Genomic DNA, 20,807 nt, shown 5'->3' with positions numbered 1-20,807 from the left:
CTTTGTTTTATCTAATATTGTTTGGTTTGCTGTCTTTCTCTTAACCAGTTTCTGATGCTGCTTGAGGTATTTAAGCTGCTCTGGCATCAAGTTTCCCTTTTCGATGGTCTTCCTTTAGTACTAAGGGCTAAGTGTGCTCATCTTCTCAAATATATTATCAGTTAGACTTGGGGGTCCACTGTCCACTTGGTTTTAGTGATCACTCATGTTAATCCTGAAGTGATACTAACCTCTAAATCTAGTTAGTCTCTTGGCACAGCAGGTATAATATTGACCTCCCCTTTGATATGTGTCACATATGGGACAGCATAGTTACAACTTGGTGCAAACTGAGAGCCTTGGCTGTTGCCAACACGGAGATCAGAAAATTTCTGAATGGGATGCAAAATGTGGTTGAGATTATAGCACCAGCATGCCTCCTGAGGGTTCACAGTGGAATGAAGCAAAGAGATCCTGCAGCTGAGGCTATAGAAAGACATGCTGTATTGGGAAATAGCTATGTGCCTCAGTCCCCGTGCTAGAGTTCAGCTTTTCTGGTGAGACTGAATCCCAGTCCAATATCTTATGAGCAGCCACCTCAAAGGCAAAACTTTCTAATGTCCACATAACCTACTAGTTCCAAACCTTCGCTACATATTAAAATTCTCTGGGAAGATATTTTAAAAATTACACATGGCCAGGCATAGAGGCTCACACCTATAATTTCAGCATTTTGGGAGGTCAAGCAGGGAGGATCACTTGAGTTTAGGAGTTAGAGACCAGCCTGAGCAACATAGTGAGACCCTGTCTTTACTTAAAAAAAAAAAAAAAAAAAAAAAAAAGGTGAGTGTGGTGAGGCTTGCCTATAGTCCTAGCTACTTGGAAGGCTGAGATGGAAAAATCGCTTGAGCCCAGCAGGTCAAGGCTGTGTGGTTGTGTCACTGCACTCCAGCCTGGGTGACAGAGTGAGACTCTGACTCAAAAGAAAACAAACAAACAAACGCATGTCTAGGTTTTAGGTTTCAACTATAAATTACTGATTTCATTAGTAGGTTCCATAACTGTGTATTCAGTCTGAAAATCACTGATATTACTTGGCTGTAAAATATCATCTTTCTTATTTACTTTTCTGGCTGGCATTCTACCACTCCATAGACACTGCTGGGTACTTGTGGTCCAGAATAGCCTGGGTCTATCAATTCCCTTTGGCCATTGTTCTTTGTATTACCTACTTGGTAGATGCTCCATTGTTACCCTGGCCCACCTAATAGTCTATCCAAGTCTGGTAAATTGTTTACTGAGCTATAAGGAGTAAGCATAATTCACACTTCAGTCACTTACATAGGTAGTTAGTAACAAAGCCATCCCAGAAACCAGGTGCACTAACTTCTAGACATCTGTTCCTTGCAGTTTGTCTGAATGCTTTTCACTTATTTTATTATTTACTGTGTTCTGGAGTCTTCTTCTTTCCCCACATTTGGGCCTAGTATACTAACTAAATATAGATTACTGATTTTTTTTTACGTAGTTTTTCCTTTGTACTCATATCTCATTTTAGACAATGCTAAAAAGATCATGATTCATTATTTTACATAGTAACTAACATCTGGAGTCAATTAAAATGAGTCTAACTCATATGCCACGTGGTACAGAAGCTGGCTGAAGTTTTTTATTGTAGCTAGACATTGGTAATGTAATATGTAATGTATATAGACTCTATCACATTTCATTCCTCATGTCTTTGGACTTAGGTGCTATAAGAAGGCATGACCAGATGATGAAAAATTATGATGTCTTTAATTTTTTCAAAGAAATAACTGTTTTGCTTTCATCTAGGTCCCCAAAATTGTGCTTTAAAATGAATTACAATATGGAAATTATTTTTCATACTCCAAGACGGAAAGGATATTGAAATAAAAGCAAAAGTGTGACAGTGTTGCATACTGATGTTTCTCATAAGAATCATAGTTCTCTTATTTTTTTTCTTTCTCTTTAAACCATCAAGGAACAAGCAAGAGGCCATTTATTACATATATATTGTGGCTGATAATCAGTATTTCTATTTTAGGAATAATCTATTATACTTAGCTGGGAAGGAAAATGAATCAATTTAATTACATGGGCAAAAAAATCATTCCTAAAAATCATGTTACTCTAAATTAAGCATCATACTAAATATGCACATGAAATTTTACAGTTTGACACTTTGCTCACTAAAAAACTTAAAGTGGTGTCATATATTTGGCCTATAACAAATAATAGCAAATGTGCTATCATTCAATATTGTATTATCAAATACAGTTGGACTAAAATGAAAAAAATCATAACATATTAACCTATGTTTTAATCTTACAAAATCATATTCTAATTGCATTATATATGAATTTCAGAGACGTTCTTAGACTTTTATTTTTTTTTATTTTATTTTATTTTATTTTTTGAGTCTCACTTCGTCGCCCAGGCTGGAGTGCAGTGATGCTATCTCAGCTCACTGGAGCCTCTGCCTCCCGAGTTCAAGCGATTCTCAGGCCCCTGTCTCCCGAATAGCTGGGATTACAGTCTCACACCACCAACCCTGGTTAAGACATTCTTAGACATTCAAGCTGCAGATAGAGCCTCAGATCACAGTTTCCATGCATAATATTACATTAAACTATTTAGTAAGGACTCCACTCTTATTCATATATGGCAGTTTAAATAGTGGAGAGTAAAATTTTACCCACCACATATAATTGAGAAATGGGATAGAAATCATTAGGAAAGAGTGAGCCTAAAATAGAAGTTTCTTCTCAAGAGAATATTTTAAGTATAGGTTACTCTAATTTTAATTTAGTATTCTTTTCTTTTATAAATAAAATTTACTTTTTTTCTCCCATTTACTCCAGTCACTGTGTGATAGCATACTCAAATTTCTTTTACCTATAAATTTATTTAGTATCTTCACACTACAGTTATACTATTTATTTATACACCCTTAATATGTGTCATATAGGTGACAGCATAGTTGCAACTTAGTCCAAACAGAGAATATTGGCTATCACCAACATGGAGAGGATCAGAAAGTTTCTGAATGGAATGCAAAATGTGGTTGAGATTACGGCACCAGCATGCCTGCTGAGAGTTCCTGGAGGAATGGGGCAAAGGGACCCTGAGTCTGAGACTACAGATAGACAGGCTGTATTGGGAGAAAGTTAAGTTTCATGGTATCAGATTCCTTCAACATGTACAAAAGTGTTAAAGTGGGACCCAAATTGACAGAGGGAGAATCACCAAGCTCCACTTGAGAAAAAACACTGTACATTTCCTATGGTTAAAGTAGATAGCATAAATTATTCCATCAGAGAGCATACTTACTGCAATGGAGGCAATGGCCCAGTGTCTTGGGCCAGACATGGGAAACTATGAAAGCAGATGTCAGTGCTTGGAGCAGGCATTACACTGCTAGATACCTCCTGTTACCACCCATTTTTTTTTAATCAATAAGAGAAGCAAGAGAAGAGTCCTAAGAGCTCAAGCTTTAAGCCCTTAAGAACCTGAGTTACCTTGTATTAGCCAGATACTCATTTGTACTACAAGACACAAATTGGGATTTGTGAGTTAAATTTCAATTAGGTAGAAATATAATTGCAAAGGAGCACACTGATATTGGGTCCATTTTGTAACCACAACTATTTAAAGCATATTATAAATTCTGAGTGCATTGCCCTACTGCCTTCTCACATTCAAGGTCACCCTTGATAAGTCTGAAAATTATTATAGTCAACATGTATTAACAGCTTATTAGGGCTAAGGTATAGTCAGCACTTCGAGGTCTGAACCATAAAAGATAGAAACTATTATTATCCTTATTTTGTGGTAGAAGTCATTGAAGTATAAGTTAAATAAATTTCCTGAATCACATGTTTAGTAAATTGCAGCATCTGAGTCTAGAGTTCTTTAATACTACATTTCACAGCTTCCCAGGGCAGTCATTTTCTTGTTGCTTTTTGTATAACTTAAAAAATGTCTTTAGAAACTTTGAATATCTTCTTATCTCCACTGTTCTGAAGTTAAATGCATATATGTCTAATTATGACTCTTTTTAAATTCAAAGTGATAGGACTGTTGTGGGCTCTTCTGAAATTTGTTTCTCATATAAATCTGTTTTCTCACATTAATTTGTCTTTTTTCTTTCTTTTGTGGAAACCCTCAAGTAGCGAAATAATGGGAGCTTAATTCTGGGGTGCAAATGTCTACACTAGAAGGCTTTGTTATCCCATTTTTTTCCCTAATTTTTTTGAGCAAGAGAATAGTCAAAGTAAGAATTGACTAGATGAAGCCTTGAACAAAATTACAAAACTTAGTGACTTTCGAAACTGTAGAAACTTCTTTGTTCCATGTCTCTTCACTCTGGAATGCAGGCTGATAAAGCAGCCATTATCTCAATGTTGCTGTCTGTGGCTGATGGAAGGAAGGTTCTTGAAGGGTATCAATTACATGATCTTGCCTGAAAAGGACTTCGCATCACTTTCTCTAGCAATTCGTTGGCCATAACTAGTCACATGGTCCTACACAATTATATCAATGAATTAGTTTGGGAATAAATATGGATTGCTTATGATTTGCACATCCAGTACCAGTGTTAGCAAGTTATTATTGTTATCTAACAACAGTTACTCAATACATACACAGTCACTGAATTTCAGCCCTATTTTCCATTTCTATGTTTTATCATACTGACTGATTCTGAGATTAGAGCTTCTCTGAGGTCTTCTTTTGTGCATTAGTTCCTACTTTCTTCCTTATAGCATATATCTTCTAGCATATGCTAGCTTGTAGCTTTTCTGCTGATTTCATCCAATGATTCATTCTCAATTACCTTCTGTGTTCAACCAGTGTTGATCTTTCTCCCTGGTCATAACAGTCACTTTTTACTTTCTGTTCTCCTTATCTTACATCTTTCATTCTTAATTGTAATTCTAGTGGAATCTTACAAATAATGGGGCAAACTATATGTATTATCTGCCATCAGTAATATGAAGCCAGGTGAGAAAACTGGTTTTTCAGTCTTATAGTTTATTCATATATTGAGACACATCTAAATATATGAGGAAAAATACTTTAGATGTTTGAGATAATCTTTCCTCATGAATCAAAAGTATAAATCTGTTCTTATTAGATTTAAGGAACAAGTATAATATCAAAATTTTAAGCTTTGATATTACAGTGGGATTTAAAAAATAACCAGTTCTTGTCTTGAGGAAGTTCAGGATTTATCAGAGAGGTAAGATACACAAACATAAATATATAGTACTAATTTAAAAACAGTATATAAGTAGCACGGTATTACAAAAGATGGAGAAATTATTTCCACCTCATAAATGCAAAAAGTTCATATAGAAGAATATTTAAAATGAATATTCCCTCTGTTCCTTACCCACCTCACTACCCTTTCCGTATTCTACTTTTCTTGCTCTGCCAATTCATCCATGTAAATTAAATGTATGATACATTTAATTCTTTCATAAGAAATTTGAGAAAATTCCTACTTAGTGCTTAGGATTCATTTTAAGCATGGCTATTATAGGCTGAATGTTTGTGTCCCCCCAAAATTCATATGTTAAAACCCCAGCCTCCACCAACCCCCTATGGTGATGCTATTAGGAGGTAGGGCCTTTGGGAAGTAATTAGGCTTAGATGAGCTTATAATAGTGGAGCCCTCATGAATGAGATTAGTGCCCATATCATTGACTAGAGAGAACCTACTTCCTCCTTCTGCCCTCCACCATGTGGAGATACAAGTCAGTAGTAGTCTCCATCCCAGAAGATGCTCCTCACCAGAAGCCAACTGTGTTGGTAACTTCATCCCAGTTTCTAACTTTCAGAACTACAACAAATATATTTCTGCTGTTTATAAGCCACCCAGTCTGATAATTTATTATTGCAGCCTGAACTAAGTCAGTGATCTAAGACCTTAGACACAGTTTAGTTATAGAACTTACCTAAGAAGCAAGCAATTATTTATGCATACACATGCAAATTAATACCTTTTTAAAATACATCTGTTATGTCCTTTAAAAAGCTGTATTCATATGAAATTTGAATAAATAAGATTGGCATAAAAGAAGGTTGAAGGGTCCAAAGATTCATTAGACTAAAGATAAATTTGTTGCCTACTTTTCACTTTCCTGACCTACTACATCTAAGGGTATGACTTCAAGTGGTGTTTATATATTGATTCCAAAATCTATATTGTTTCCTCTGAATTTTCTTGCTGAGATATAGACTTTTATATCCCACAGCTGCTCTATACCTTTTTATCCTTATAGACTTCTAAAACCCAATCTTGCCAAATAAACTCATTATTTCTCCTCCTGAATGTAGTCCCTCTCTTAACTTCCCTTACTCAGCAATGGCTCCATCACGTATCTGGAATCATGGTTAATTTCTAGATCAAGTTGTTTCAGTTAGGATTCTTTGGCTTCAAGGAATGGCAAGTCTGACTAAAATCTGAATAATTCATTATGCTATCTAATAGGTTATACTTTCAATTGTCTCTACTCACCCCATTGGTGAGGGATGACTCCTATTCATCCCTAGGATTTCTGCCCTAGGAATATGGAAATTGCTGAACATACAATACCTAACAGTGGAGAGATGAGAATGACAGCAAATTATACTCACAGCTTGGGGAAGAAGGACTCTGGACATCATTCAGGTCCACATGGGGTTGCATTCAATGACAAAGTGAACAAATAGGGTTTGTGGGAAGCTTTGTAGTACAGTATCAAGAGCGTGCAGTTCCTTCTAGTTTTGGAGGGAGGATGTATTTGGCTTTTTTGAACAATTCTACTGGGCTGGCAAGGAACTGAAACCCATTACTCTGAGATAAGCAAGAATGGTGCCTGGTTCATTGGATATGGAGGTGACCAGATTCTAAGAGCAGAGTAGAAAAAAGAACCTGTGTTCAGGCCATGCATGGCTGTCCCAGTTTCAGATGTCAAAGTGGCATATAATATTTGGAATTAATTTTAAGCCTTACATTATGGTTCTTAAGAGTTGTTTTCTGGAGGGGATTTCTGGTGGTCTCTCCTAAGGAACAAATGTTAGAGACTTTAACCACATTCTGAGAGCTCCAACCACATGAGTGTTTCCAAATTCTTCATGTTATCAGTCTTTCAGTATTAGCCTTAGGCCCTGATCACCTGGCCAAAGAAACCAGTAACTACTAGCCAATGTACAACCTGATCTCAGGCCATGACTTCCAGGTAACAAGGAAGATAAAGCATAGTGCTAATTGTCCCACTTACAAAGGGTATTTATTTTATTCATTTTATTTCACAGCCAATCTTCAGTGAGAATACTGTAGAAATCTTCTGTAAGTAATGCTGATGAATTACACAGAGCTATCTATAGTGGTTGTTGTTATTTGTCCTCTTTGAACTGGTCATAAAAGCAATCCATGAAGCCCTAATTAGGATAACTAGAGAGGGCCATGAGTAGGAACGCTAAAGTCAGAGCACCCAGCTCATGCAACTGATTTGTGCCTTCAGGGTGTTCTCAGGTCTAGTCCACATACCACAATTCCACCTTAACTGTGGAATGCTATCAGGCACAGTTGACCCCTTAGTAAGCTATGACAGATGGATAATTTTGGACACATAATCAATTCGTGTCCCAGACACACATTTGACTTGCAAGATTATACATTTCATTTCCTCCATAGACTTTGTTTTGAAATCTATGTTTGTTTGTTTCTTAGTTGTCTCCCAATCCCCTTCAATAAGAAATAATTTTTTAGCTGAAAGTTAAGTGCCTCACTTAAATACCCTATTATTCTCCTACTTGGGAAAATAATCTCTACAAAGAGTCTAGATTAGATGCAAACATTTTGAGCTCCAATGAATACATAGGTTTGTAAGGTCGAGTAGCGGAGGTACTTGCACTGATTGTGTAATTGCCCAATAGGCTCTTTCTGCCCACTGCACAGACAAAATTAGCTCACTGAGACAATGGTATTTCAGTAAAGAAAGGCTTTAATTGATGCAAGGCTGACCACACAAGAGACGAAGTTATTACCCAAATCAGTCTCTCTGAAAGATCAGAGGTTAGGGTTTTTCAAGGGTAGTTTGATGGGCAGGGGCCTAGGGAATGGAGAATGTTGATTTGTTGGAAATGAAATCATAGGGTATAGAAAATGGTCCTCGTGCACTGAGTCAGCCACGCGGCAGGGGCCACAGGACTGGTTGGGTCATAGGTCTGAGTGAAGTCAGCTGGTTGTCAGAAATGCAAAAATCTGAAAAAAAAAAAAAAAACACTCAAAAGACCAATCTTAGGTTCTACGATAGTGATGTGATGTATAGGAGTAATTAGGGAAGTCACAAATCCTGTGATCTCTGGCCATTTGACTCCTAAGCAGTAAGGGATTACAGAAACTATGCCTACATCTTAGCAGACTTCAGGCTCCTCATAACCCTAACCTTGTGGCTTTCACCAGTTTTATAAAGGCAGTTTAGTTTAGGGAAGGGCTATTACCATCTTGCTTTAAGGTTAAACTATAAACTAAATTTCTCCCAAAGTTAGCTTGGCCTATGCCCAGGAATGACCAAAGACAGCTTGGTGGTTAGAGGCAAGATGGAGTCAAATTTCTCTTAACTGTCATAATTTTGCAAACACAGTTTCAATTGTATCCTGGACTACATGGAACTTTGTCATGTTGAGGGTACCATTCAAATCTGACAGTTATTAATATAAATATTTTGGAACAGCATGTCTAAAACTTTAGTCTCCAGTATCCAAATAGGCTATTCAAGCATTTTGTATTTTTAATTTCAGAGGGTACTTTTTTTTAAAAAAAACGTTAGAAGTTCTACTATAACTTATACGAGAGCTAAATACCAATAGAAAGTTCCTGATGTGGAAGTTCTGTGCATTTTTGTGAAATATTTTGTGAACATTGTCACTTCCATGGTGTTTATACTTTTTTGCAACCCAGTGGCAAAAAGGGGCATGAGGGGAATTGGGAGCCTTCTTCTTGCTCAGACAAATAAATGTTCCAACATTAATCTAGTTCTTTCAACTAGATTTAGAGAGGGGACCAAATTTTATTAATTTTTTTAGCACTCAACAATTTCTATTTATGTGTGTGTGTGGGTGTATAATGTAAATATTAAAAGCTTGCTGAATGGATATGTAAACAATAATAAACAATAAGAATAAAATATAGGAAGAATTTCAGCCAGGAGTGGTGTCTCATGCCTGGAGTCCCAGGATTCTGGGAGGCCGAGGAAGAGGACAGCTTGAGCCCAGGAGTTTGAGACTAGTCTGGGCAACATAGTGAGACCCTGTCTTTATAAGAAAAAAAAATTAACCGAGTGTAGTGGTGAATGTCTGTGGTCTCAGCTAATCAGGAGGCTGAGGCAGGGGGATCACTTGAGCCCCAGGAAGTCAAGGCTGTGATTACATCACTGCATTCCAGCCTAGGCAACAGAACAAGACACCCATCTCAATAAATAAATAAATAAATAAATAAATAAATAAATAAATAAATAAAGTAAAACATTAAAAGAAAAAAATAGGAACAATTTAAGTATAAGTTTTTAATAAATCAGCCATGACTCAGTTTTATTAAACTTCAACATGTGCTTTCCAATGGCTATATTTGAAAAGAAACTATAATCTTAAATTCTCATGTCTCATTATACTATTGTTGTTACAAGTAATAGACTGACTTAATAAAATGATCTCCTTATCCATGATAATGGATTTAAAATTTATGTATTCATATCTTATGATCCTTGTTAAACTTCACTGTCAAGTGAAATACTATACAGTAACCTAATTCATGCTTTGAATACCTATTTTATCTAGGGACATGTCTGGTACTGGATCACATATATAAGCTTTTATCTTTGGATCACTACATTTTAACCACAGTACAGAGATATTCAAGAAATGATTTTCCTATTTAGTTACCACAAAGTGTGGGAAGGGATGGATAAGAAGAAACAGAGTCAAATACATATTTTTACACATCTGTGGGAATTTTTATAGACATTAACCAGCAAGCAAATTCATGGCAGTAGGACGATGTTGTACTGGAAACAATCAACCCACAACGTGCTCCTGGAATGCACTGATAGCCTGTACTTCTGGGAGCATCTGAACTGCTTGTTCTTGAATTAGAGCCATTTAGATAAAATTTAAATACTGTAGTATTTAGAAAATATTTTGTATAACATTTACTTCATTATTATATGTGCACATTGAATATTTACTTTAAACTAACTTGGGTTCTGGGATTCCACCATATGGAATAATATGGTGCAGTTACATGCCATGAGATGTACATGATTTAACACTAGGTACAAAGCCAACCTCTGGAGAGGTCCACAGATAATTCTCCTCACTCAGTTGTATTCCTTTCCCTTTCCCACTACAAGAGGCGACCTAATTAAATTTCGGAATATTTATAATAACTGACACGATAGCACTTACTATATGCCAAGTATTATTTTAGCCCTTCTACGTTTATTAACCACTTAATCAAAGCAACTCTGTAATGTTGAGTACTGTTATTATATTAGTACTATTATTCTTTCGACTTCATGGAGGCTTGGAAAGAGTAAGTAAATTGCCCAGGCTCACAGTTCTAATAACTGAGAGTAGTATGGGAGGAGATGATGATCACACTAGGGGAGTGTTAATAGAAATGTAGAAAACTAGACAGATATCCAATATAATTTAGAAGTAAAATTACTTGGCTCTAAATAGGATCTTGGTAAAAGAAAAGGGTACGAAGTACAATAATTCCTATGCTTTTGGCTTGAAAATTCTGTGGATGTTGATGTCATTTACAAAGTTGGGGAGTGGGGAAAGAACTCTTTTAATGGAAGGGACAGAATGTGAAGTGGTGGAGGATACATTGCAATAAGAGTTATGTAGGGACATGTTAAATTAGGGATGCCTTTTTTTTCTAGGCTGCATTCTAGGGGGAACAAACTGAAATGGACACTTGCATATAGGTGGTTTTTTGCAAAGAACTCTCAGGAACAATACCTGTGAAGGAAGAAAGCAGGATTGACAAAGAAATTGGTGATGTACAGTTGAAACAGAGGCGTCAGTCAATCTCATGGGAAACTGGAGCTGGGATGGCCCTCCAGAGATGGGCTGAATTGAGACATGTTACCAAACCTGTCCTTCTTTCCCTTTGTCCCTTTGAAGTGTGTATTACTTGGAGAAAAGCAGCTTCCTCCACCCCAAAGTAATTTCTGGGGAGAATCTTAGCTATGAGCCACAACTAGTCAACTCCCCTGGAAGATGGGAGAATGCGTACCTCAGTTTTGAGGCACACTCAGGTGGAGAAAACAAATTGGCCATCTACTATATCAACTTGGATGTAAGAATCTGGACATAAGGGAAAAACCAAGGTTGGAGATATAAATTAGGGAACTCATAATAAGCATTTTCCACTCAAATACCATAATGCCAAGGGAATATGTATGGTGGGTTGAATTGTGTCCCCAAAAAAGAAATGTCCAAGTCCTAATCCTTGAAACGTGTGAATGTGACCTTATTTGGATAAAGGGACTTTACAAATGTAATTAAGTTAAGGATCTAGAGATGAGATTAGCCCACATTTAGGTTAGAACCTAAAACCAATGATACATGCCCTTATAAAAGACACAGGAGGAAAAAACACAGACAAACGGAAAAGGCCATGTGAAGGCAGAGGCCAAAATTAGAATTAACTGCTACAAACTGAGGAATGCCTGGAGTAACAGACACTGGAATAGACAAGAAAAAAATAAATTCTCTCTTAGAGGCTCGGAGGGAGTGTGATCCTGCTAACACCTTGATTTTGAATTTCTGACCTCCAAAATTGTGAGATAATATACTTGTGTTGTTTGTAAACAACCACTTGGTGGTGATTTATGGCAACCCTAGGCAACCATGATTATATGTAACAAACTCCCTATGCCTAAGGGATAAAATGATATTGAGAAGCTAATTCCCTATAAGGATAATAACAAAGATTTATATACTACTAAGGAAATCACTGGAAGAAATTATGTTGTTATTTGTGAGATACTTAAGTTAATCTCAGTAATATTTTGTATTTCTCTTTAGGAAAATAGGAAGTTCAAAGCATTAGTGAAGACTACTTAATATTTTCTTTTTATATACATATCAATCCTACTACATGAAGGGCACACTACTAAACTTTCATAATGCATATTTAGGAATAGCCTGAAAGAGAAGTACCAAAATAAATGACAACTTGAGTCACTGAGAACTTTGAAACCCTAGGAATAACCCTTGGTAGGTGAGAATAGAATTTCAGATGGTTGATGGAATTTTCTCCAGGCACACCCTACTCCTCCTTTGCAATCAATAACAATACAAGGAGAGATTAAGGAGGAGGGTGCCCCTGAGTATTCACTTGTGTAAGCACAGGGGTATAAATACTTCAGTGTTACAAAACTCAGGCATCTACTATCTTATTATCAGCAAGACAATAGCATTGATCAAAATGCTCCTGATTCATAATGAGTGGTTCAGTAAGACTTCAAGCTCTCACTATCCCAAGAGACAAATACAGAAGGGTTTGAGACATGTCAGGATTATAGTCTTTCCTTTGGATTAGAGGGAGTGACTCAGACTGGCTCAAATCAGCAGCAATCTATCTTATGAGGCCACGTCACACCCTAAATGGTATCCCTTGGGATGGAGTGGCCCTGCGACATCACTATTATATAGGGATTAATAAGACATATACTTGGGTGTTCAGGAACACACACTATGGTTTGAAAGCACAATTTTAGGTTTTTTGGGATCAGCTTGAAGCTATGTTTTCAGATTTAGCTTAACCATTCTCTCAGGCTTTTTTATTCATGAATTTCTTGATTCTCCATTCTTGTTTCACAGCATTTCTTACTTCTATTTATGAAACAGAATAATAGTGTATGCAGAAATCTTTTACTGAATTATATAGTTAATAATAATTTAGGGCCATAGTTTAGGTCTTTTGGTATTATACTTCCTTACATATGGTATCTAATATGTAATTTATAATATAAATTGGCTGAGATTGCTTTACCATTTTGCTCTTTTCTTCAGTTTAATGCCATTTGAGTGCAATGATTTTTCACCGCAGAAAAAAAGGTTGAGGTTTCAAGGCAGTAAAGGATTCAAGCTTTAAAGAAACATTTTCCACCATAATTTTGCCTAGTTACAGTCCATGTTGTATTAGTCACAGTTGAAATAGAAACAACTGGGCCAGGAGCGGTGGCTCAGGCCTGTAATCCCAGCACTTTGGGAGGCCGAGGCTGGCGAATCACGAGGTCAGGAGATCGAGACCATCCTGGCTAACACAGTGAAACCCCGTCTCTACTAAAAATACAAAAATAATTAGCCGGGCGTGGTGGTGGGCACCTGTAGTCCCAGCTACTCAGGGGGCTGAGGCAGGAGAATGGCGTGAACCTGGGAGGCGGAGCTTGCAGTGAGCCGAGACGGCGCCAATGCACTCCGGCCCAGGCGACGGAGCGAGACCCCGTCTCCAAACAAAAAAGAAAAAAAAAAGAAAAAAAAAAAGAAATAGAAACAACTGGACTCGAAACTTTCTTGCCCTGTCTGTATTGCTCATCCTAATTTTTTTTTAAAAATCGAAATGTGTTGACCCTTTCCACTTACTTTCCTCTATCTAGTAACTACTTTTACTTGCTTACCATCAGTTGTGAGACACTTAATGTCTTTCTTGAGGCTCTGCTGACTCTAGAATTTAGGAGAATGTAGGAAGTCCATCAGTAAACTTAACGGCTCACTTTTAATTAAAACTTTCTCTTGAATTCTGATTTTGCATCCCAGGTTTATTTTTTAAATCATTATACCTTTCTTATTTAAAAATGATCTACCTGATCTGCCATTTTCTCTTTGTCCTGTCCCACTTTTACTAATCCCAGAATTCTGATTCAAAACAACAATTTAGGGATAGATTCTTGAGTTACAGATCAGACAGTCTGAGATGCAGGTTGACATGTCTTATTAGGTTTTCCTAACCTGACATGGGGTTGTACTAAGTGGAATGATGTTCTATTAGAAGGAAAAGTAGAAGAAGCCCTCCAGAAGATGTCACAGCTTAACCATTATTTAAATTGAGATGGAAATTTAATTGAAAAATTAACCAAATGTTTGACTACTTGAAGCATTCTTGTTATTCTGGCAATTCCAGAGACAGTATGGTTATTAGGAGATTAGGTTCTTATTTTACTACAAGTTGGTATTATTTATTACGCTCCTATTTTATGCCTGTCCTATATCATTAGTAATTGTTCCCACCATATTGCAAAGAAAATGCTGTGACAATTTACAATTGCAGATTCTGATCCCCTAAGCTCACACTAGTAAAAATTAAAGCTACAGTTGACACTAGGTTTTTTAACATTCTAAAGTCCACATCTTTTTTTTAAGTATGCCACATTTTCATAGATTGTAACAGAGATATGTTCCAAATATCTCACTTGGCCCAGAGCGGAGTGTCTAGTAAATACTTGGGTTTTCTTTATTTCCAAGCTCTCCCTGTTTGTTTCCTAAAAGGAAGTAATTTAATATAAATGATATTTAAGATGATTCCGTCAAACATTCGAACTCAAATCTATGTTGAAAAACAGAGGAGAAAATGGCCCAAGCACTCAGAACACCAGAGAATGCTCTAGAGGAGTGGTAGCATTTACAGTGGGTATTAAAATATTGGTAACAGTAGAAGGGAGGCTAGGAGAAGGCATTGTGGGAGTTGGGTTCAGCCGCAAAAAAATGAATTAGTGAGTTATATTTGAAAAACTTTAGGTAATTTGGTAAGGTTTAAGTTAAAATGGCATTTTTTTTTTTTTTTTGGTGTTGGGATAGGAATGAGGGGAATATGAAGTCATAAGTAGCGGAGAGGCCTGTTTCTAATTGGTGTCATATGTCCTACTAAGGCACTCATATTTTATTTTATAGGCAATGGGGAGTCACTGAATATTTTTTAAAGGGGGAAGATGTGATCAGAGGTAAATTTTAGAAAATAAGTACCACGGGGGTGGGTTGAAGTGGAAAGAAACCCGAAGTAGGGAAACCAGTTGGGAATCATTTAAATGGTTGGGCAGGAGTTGACAAAAGTCTGAAGAAAGAAAGTAGCAGTGGGTGTAGAAAGTAGTGGGAAATCAAAAGGTATTTAAGGTGTAGGCTTGTCAGAATTTGACCATTTAATGACACTAAAGTTTCTAGCTTAGCTGACTTTGCCTCTTTGACTATGTCCTGAGATACAGAGGGCAAAAGGAGGAAGAGATATTGAGAAAGATGTTAGTTATTTTCTAGGTATGTTAGATTAGTCATATATTTAAGACTCCTAGGTATGAGTATCCAATGACGATTGGGAATTTGGACCAGAATGAAGATAGGAAACCATAACATTTAATAAAATCATATAGGTAAAGAATTTATAAACACCAATATTTAAGGGGCAGATGAGTAGGACTATCTTGAGAAGAGAGTGAGTGAGAAGGCAGTGAAGCCCTGGGACTTAGAGAAGTCTGAGTTTTCAGAGGGAAACTGACAGAATATATTGAGATTGGAATGAGCACTTAAGAAATCATCCAAAGCAGTTTTGGAGGAGAGGTTGAGATGAAATTTCAGGAGACTGAGGACTAATGAAAAGGAGGACAAGTAGAAATTTAGCAGAGAAAATTAAAGGTTTTTGATGAAAGGAAATAAGAAAATGGTTGAGGTAATGCATTTTTGTGCCCATCAGTGAGAAGAAATTTCTTCATTCATACCCTAAGCTGTTAGCTGAAGTCAAACATTCTCCCAGAGCTAACATTGCCAGCTGCTTCTCCACTACTAAGTCTGTATATACTGTGCTCCAGATGTCTAATTGTTGCTGAGATTTGGATGAAGACACCCAGGGCAGTGTGAATCGTCCATCCACCTTCTTCCCAGCTCAGTCGCTAAACCCAGGTCACTTCCCATCAGGTTCTTTCCTTCCATCTGCCATCAACTCCTTGTTACCAAGATCTTTTTATTGCATAGTGCTTTTTTAGAGTTAGTAATATATGCCTCTTCGTGCAATTTTTGGACGAATACTCTCCCAATGGTCTCCTGCAACTTGCACTGTGTTTGTGTTTCTCATCATTATATTTCCAGTGCCCAGAAGAGAGAAAATTTTGAGATCTTGGTAGTATTTGTTATACCTTAGAAATCTTCTTCAGATCGTGTTTCTCTAGGCATTCCTAAAATTATCAGCATCAGAATGATTAAGTTTCTCAGGTAAGAAAGAGGCCTGAGTGACTATTAGGTAGTGACTATAATCATTGTTATTATACATATATATTTACTGACTGAATAAAATAAATCAGGCAAGAACAGAAACTTTGAGGTGTCATACAACATGCCCAAGCTGGGGAGCTGGGATATGTCCCCAGGCAATCTGTAGAGACAGGAACTTCTATCATGTACCACAGTCTCTTTTGCCTCAGTCAGATTTTTTTGAGGGCCTGTAAATTAAGATGAGCAGGCAGCCTGCAATCAATCTGAAATAGTCATCTTTTAAGTGGGATTTTAAGTTTTGATTAGCTTTTTATTGTGTCAAGAAATAGCCATTATTTAATTAAAAGTGATATGTAAAAAAACATATTGTCAAGTCATGTAATTTTCTAATTTTATTCTGTTGTTTGGATACATAAATGTCTGTATTTCATTTACCATAAGAAAGAATCTGATTGACAAAGTTCTTTTTGTTTGATAATATTTATAGAAATCTGTGGTGCAACTATATAAGACATTTGATGTTATTAATGTGACTTAAATAGGAATAGAATGTCTAGTAAAAATAATTATCCTAATAGTGGTCCTAAATATCAACCACAATCAATGAGAACTTTACTGATTATCAGGTATGTCCAACTATAGAATCCAGATCCAAAGAGAAAAATGAATAGAAAAGCCTTCAAAAATAATGCAATCAAAATGGGATTATAGAATGTGTTTTAAAATATACTCAATGTGTTCATTTAAAATTGAAACAAAATATTTTATGTAGATACTTATAAAGTATAAATCAGAACAATCCTGCCTCTGAGTCGTCACTCCTGTCACTTAACATCCTCCTGGCTAGTGTAACCCTGGCTGCAGGAAACACTCGAGATTCTGAATTAATTAGAGTGGGACCTAAGTTTCAATATATAAAACAAAACAAACCAACAAAACTTCCAATAAGCATTTCTAACATTCTGTCAGTGTTAAGAATCACACTGAGTGTATATATTCTTGGGCAGCAGCGACCCACCCATCTTTGCATCTTCTTGTCTTCATATCCTGAACACTGTACAAAGGCTTATTCACAATATTTCTGAAGTGCAATTTTTAATTTTCTCCTCTGGATTTGCCCCGTCTACCTCACCAATGCCTTGGGCATCCTCCTTTCTCCCCCGAACTTGGGGGACTGCACTGCTAGCCAGGATGCTAAACTTCAGAATCCTGAGAGTAATTCTGTTTCCCCCCTTTTTTTTCAATATAACCAGTGAATCATAAAGTCTTCTCCTTTTTTTCTTCTAAATATTTCAAAGATCAGTCCACTTTTCTCTATCTACCTTCCAACCAGTTAACAAAAGTTTCACACCTTGATGGTAGGCTCCTAAGTGGTCTCCTTGTCTGTGGTGTTCTTCTATCAATAACACGTATTTCACCCAGAGTGGTTGTCCTAAAATGCAAATACGATCATACTGTTCTCTGCCTAAAACTCTTCAGTGGCTTTCAGTTACCTAAATACCCAAATGTGATTCAGAGAGAGTTTCAGGCCCTAGTTCTTCATCTCTCCAGCGGCATCTTCCACTTCATCTTCAGTCGCCCATCCCTTCAGCCAGACTAAACTGTCACATTCAGCTACTTCTAGTTCCTGGGTGCATCTCTTTTCACACAACTATTCTTCATTTCTTACAGTATTGCCCCCTCCTTCCTTCAGCTTAAGACCATGAAAGCCTTCTCTGGCCAGCCTAGTCCTGCTAGGTTACTTTTCTGTAAGCTCCTATAATAACATTTATTTCCTACACAATAGCACTCATCTCACTATTGTAAATATTTATTATATTTTCAATATTCTCAGCCAGTAGTCCCTCAAGGAAAGGAACTATTTTTATCTTGCATAAAGGGTCCACATCTAACACTTCAGTTGAATAAAGAATAAATGCATGTTTCATGGAGTACACATGGACACAAAGGAGAGAACAACAGACAATGGGCTCTACTTGATGCTAGAGGATAAGAGGAGGAAAAGGATTGAAAAACTACTTATCAGGTATTATGCTTATTACCTGGGTAATGAAATAATCTGTAAAACAAACCCCGGGACATGCAACTTACCTATATAACAAACCTGCGCATATACCCCCGAACCTAAAAGTTTAAAAATTAAAAAAAAATTAAATTACACACTAATGGTATAGTGATATAGTTTGGAGATTTGTCGCCTCCAAATGTCATGTTGATTTGTAGTCCCCGGTGTTGGAGGTCAGGCCTGCTGGGAGTTGAGTCATGGGAGCTGATCCTTCCTGAATGGTTTGGTACCCTCCTCACGGTAATAAGTGAATTTTTGCTCTGTTAGTTCATGTGAGAGCTGGTTGTTTAAAAGAGCCTAGCATCTCTCTTTCTTGCTCTTTCTCTTGCCATGTGACATGCCTGCTCCCCCTTTGCCTTCTGCCATGATTGAGCAGATGCAGATGTTGGTGCTATGCTTGTTGTACAGTATGCAGAACCATGAGCCAAAATAAACATCTTTTCTTTGTAAATGACCCAGACTCAGGTATTCCCTTATACAACACAAAACAGATGGATACATGTAGATAATTAGGATCTTTAGCGCTTCAGCCCAAAATGAAGATTGTATTAGGAAGACGATTGTCATGATAACAATTCATAATAATGTATGGCATTGATGAGGGTTAACACAATGCTGGGCTCTATGCTAGATTATTTACATTAATTTTATCACTTAATCATCATGGCAATCCTTCAATGTAGTTACTGTTATTTTTATTTTAGAGATGAGGAAACTGAGGCTTTCAGATATTATGTAACTTGTCCGTGATTCCATAGCTAGTAAGTGGTGAAGTCAGGTTTTAAATTGAAGCAAGGAATTCCAGTGACCACGTGGCTACACTGCATTCACAATGTGGACCAGGGTAGTACTATAGTTCCTGGATTGAGAAATTTTACAGGTCACTATAATTATAAAATAAAAAAGAAGGGAGGGTAACAGAAGTAATGACAACTAACGTAAGTTTGCTAACTGAAGTAATGACAAGTAACATAAGTTTGCTAACTCTTTAATTTGCTGTTTACAATAATCAGTGATGCCATACTTTCACAAAACGTCATTTTTCCTCAAACAGGGGAAATAAGAATATCTGGAAAAGGGAATTCCTCCTAATACAGAAAACTGGCAACCTTGCCTGCATTTTACTCCAACCTATACATACATTGTCCTTATATCAATATGTTGGAGAGCTGGAATCACTGTCTCTAGGGAAGTTACTAACAGTCAGCCAACTTGAGTTCCTAGTCCAGTTTTGGCAAAAGGAGCTGGTGGCCTTGGACAGGACTTAACTCTTCTGGGCTGCTTCATGTGAAAAGAAAGCACTTAGAATTGCATAAGCTCTCTGTCTTATAATGCATTAGCTATTTTTTTAAAATCTTGAGCATTTTTTCTTCATGGAAACTTCATACTACAGTATAAGAAATGTTTTAAATCATTCACCCTTACCATATAAAGTTCATGATGAACTTATTTTTTAGATAAAAAAAAGAAAATGTTTCAAATGACCCAAAACTATTACATAATAAGTCATTTGGGGGAAAATTCTACACATCTAAGGAAAGCCAAACTTTGACAAAATTTCATAAGTATACATTTTTAACATATTAATAACTAAAGTATACAGTCTGATATTTGGGTCCAGGTTTACATTTTATGCAAAAACTTCCTAAACTTTCATAATAAATGCATTGATGAAGCATTTTATTAAATGTGGCACATTTGACAACTGGCATATGCTGAGTGAGTTTGTTCATTTCTTCTTATCGCAATAGCTATGAACCTACTTTAATGTGACATACTTACTAAATTGGGCAAGTTATATTCATTTTCAAATTATGGTAGTGATATTACATTTTCTTCTCAAATACATTTTTAAACAGTCCACTTACTAAATATAAAACAGCATTTTTGAGTTGTATAGCAATTTATAGGAAAGTATATAGGTGCTCTGGTGGATAACTCCACTTTGAGATACAAAAACATTTAGGAATTGAGAAATATCCAAGAACTTGAATTTATTAGGACCTCATACCAATAATTAAAAATTTTCAGCAGTAGTGAAATCTGGTGGTCAGAGGTAATGTGTCTTAAAGATCTAAAATTCTAAGACCTACTTGAATATAACGCAAGGAGAAAAGACTACCAATATATGTCTGTGGATGTACAAATAAATAATTCTAGGTTTATAAATCTAGGAAGTAATAGGGTTAATAGGCAGGGGTGGATGTTTGATTGTTCAGTTTGTTTTAGATAGAGGTGTTCCAAATGACTTTAGACCAGAGGGAAAGAAGCCTGCTGAGAAGGGGGACGGAATATGCTTGAGAAAGAAGAACTGATGAAGCAAGGTCCCAAGAGAAGAGTCAGGAGTGGGATCAAAATGATTGATAGAGGAAATGAAGGTCTCTGGGGAAAGCAAATTGAAGAGATAAATTGGTACAGAATGAATCCAGATGTTCAAAAACAAATGTAATCTACGTTACACTTTCATGTAGTTTTTTTTTTT

Source organism: Gorilla gorilla, chromosome 6, assembly GCF_029281585.2.
Source record: "Gorilla gorilla gorilla isolate KB3781 chromosome 6, NHGRI_mGorGor1-v2.1_pri, whole genome shotgun sequence".
Lineage (NCBI taxonomy): Eukaryota > Metazoa > Chordata > Mammalia > Primates > Hominidae > Gorilla > Gorilla gorilla.
The sequence above is the reverse complement of the archived record's forward strand: the minus strand, read 5'-3'. Positions refer to the sequence as shown.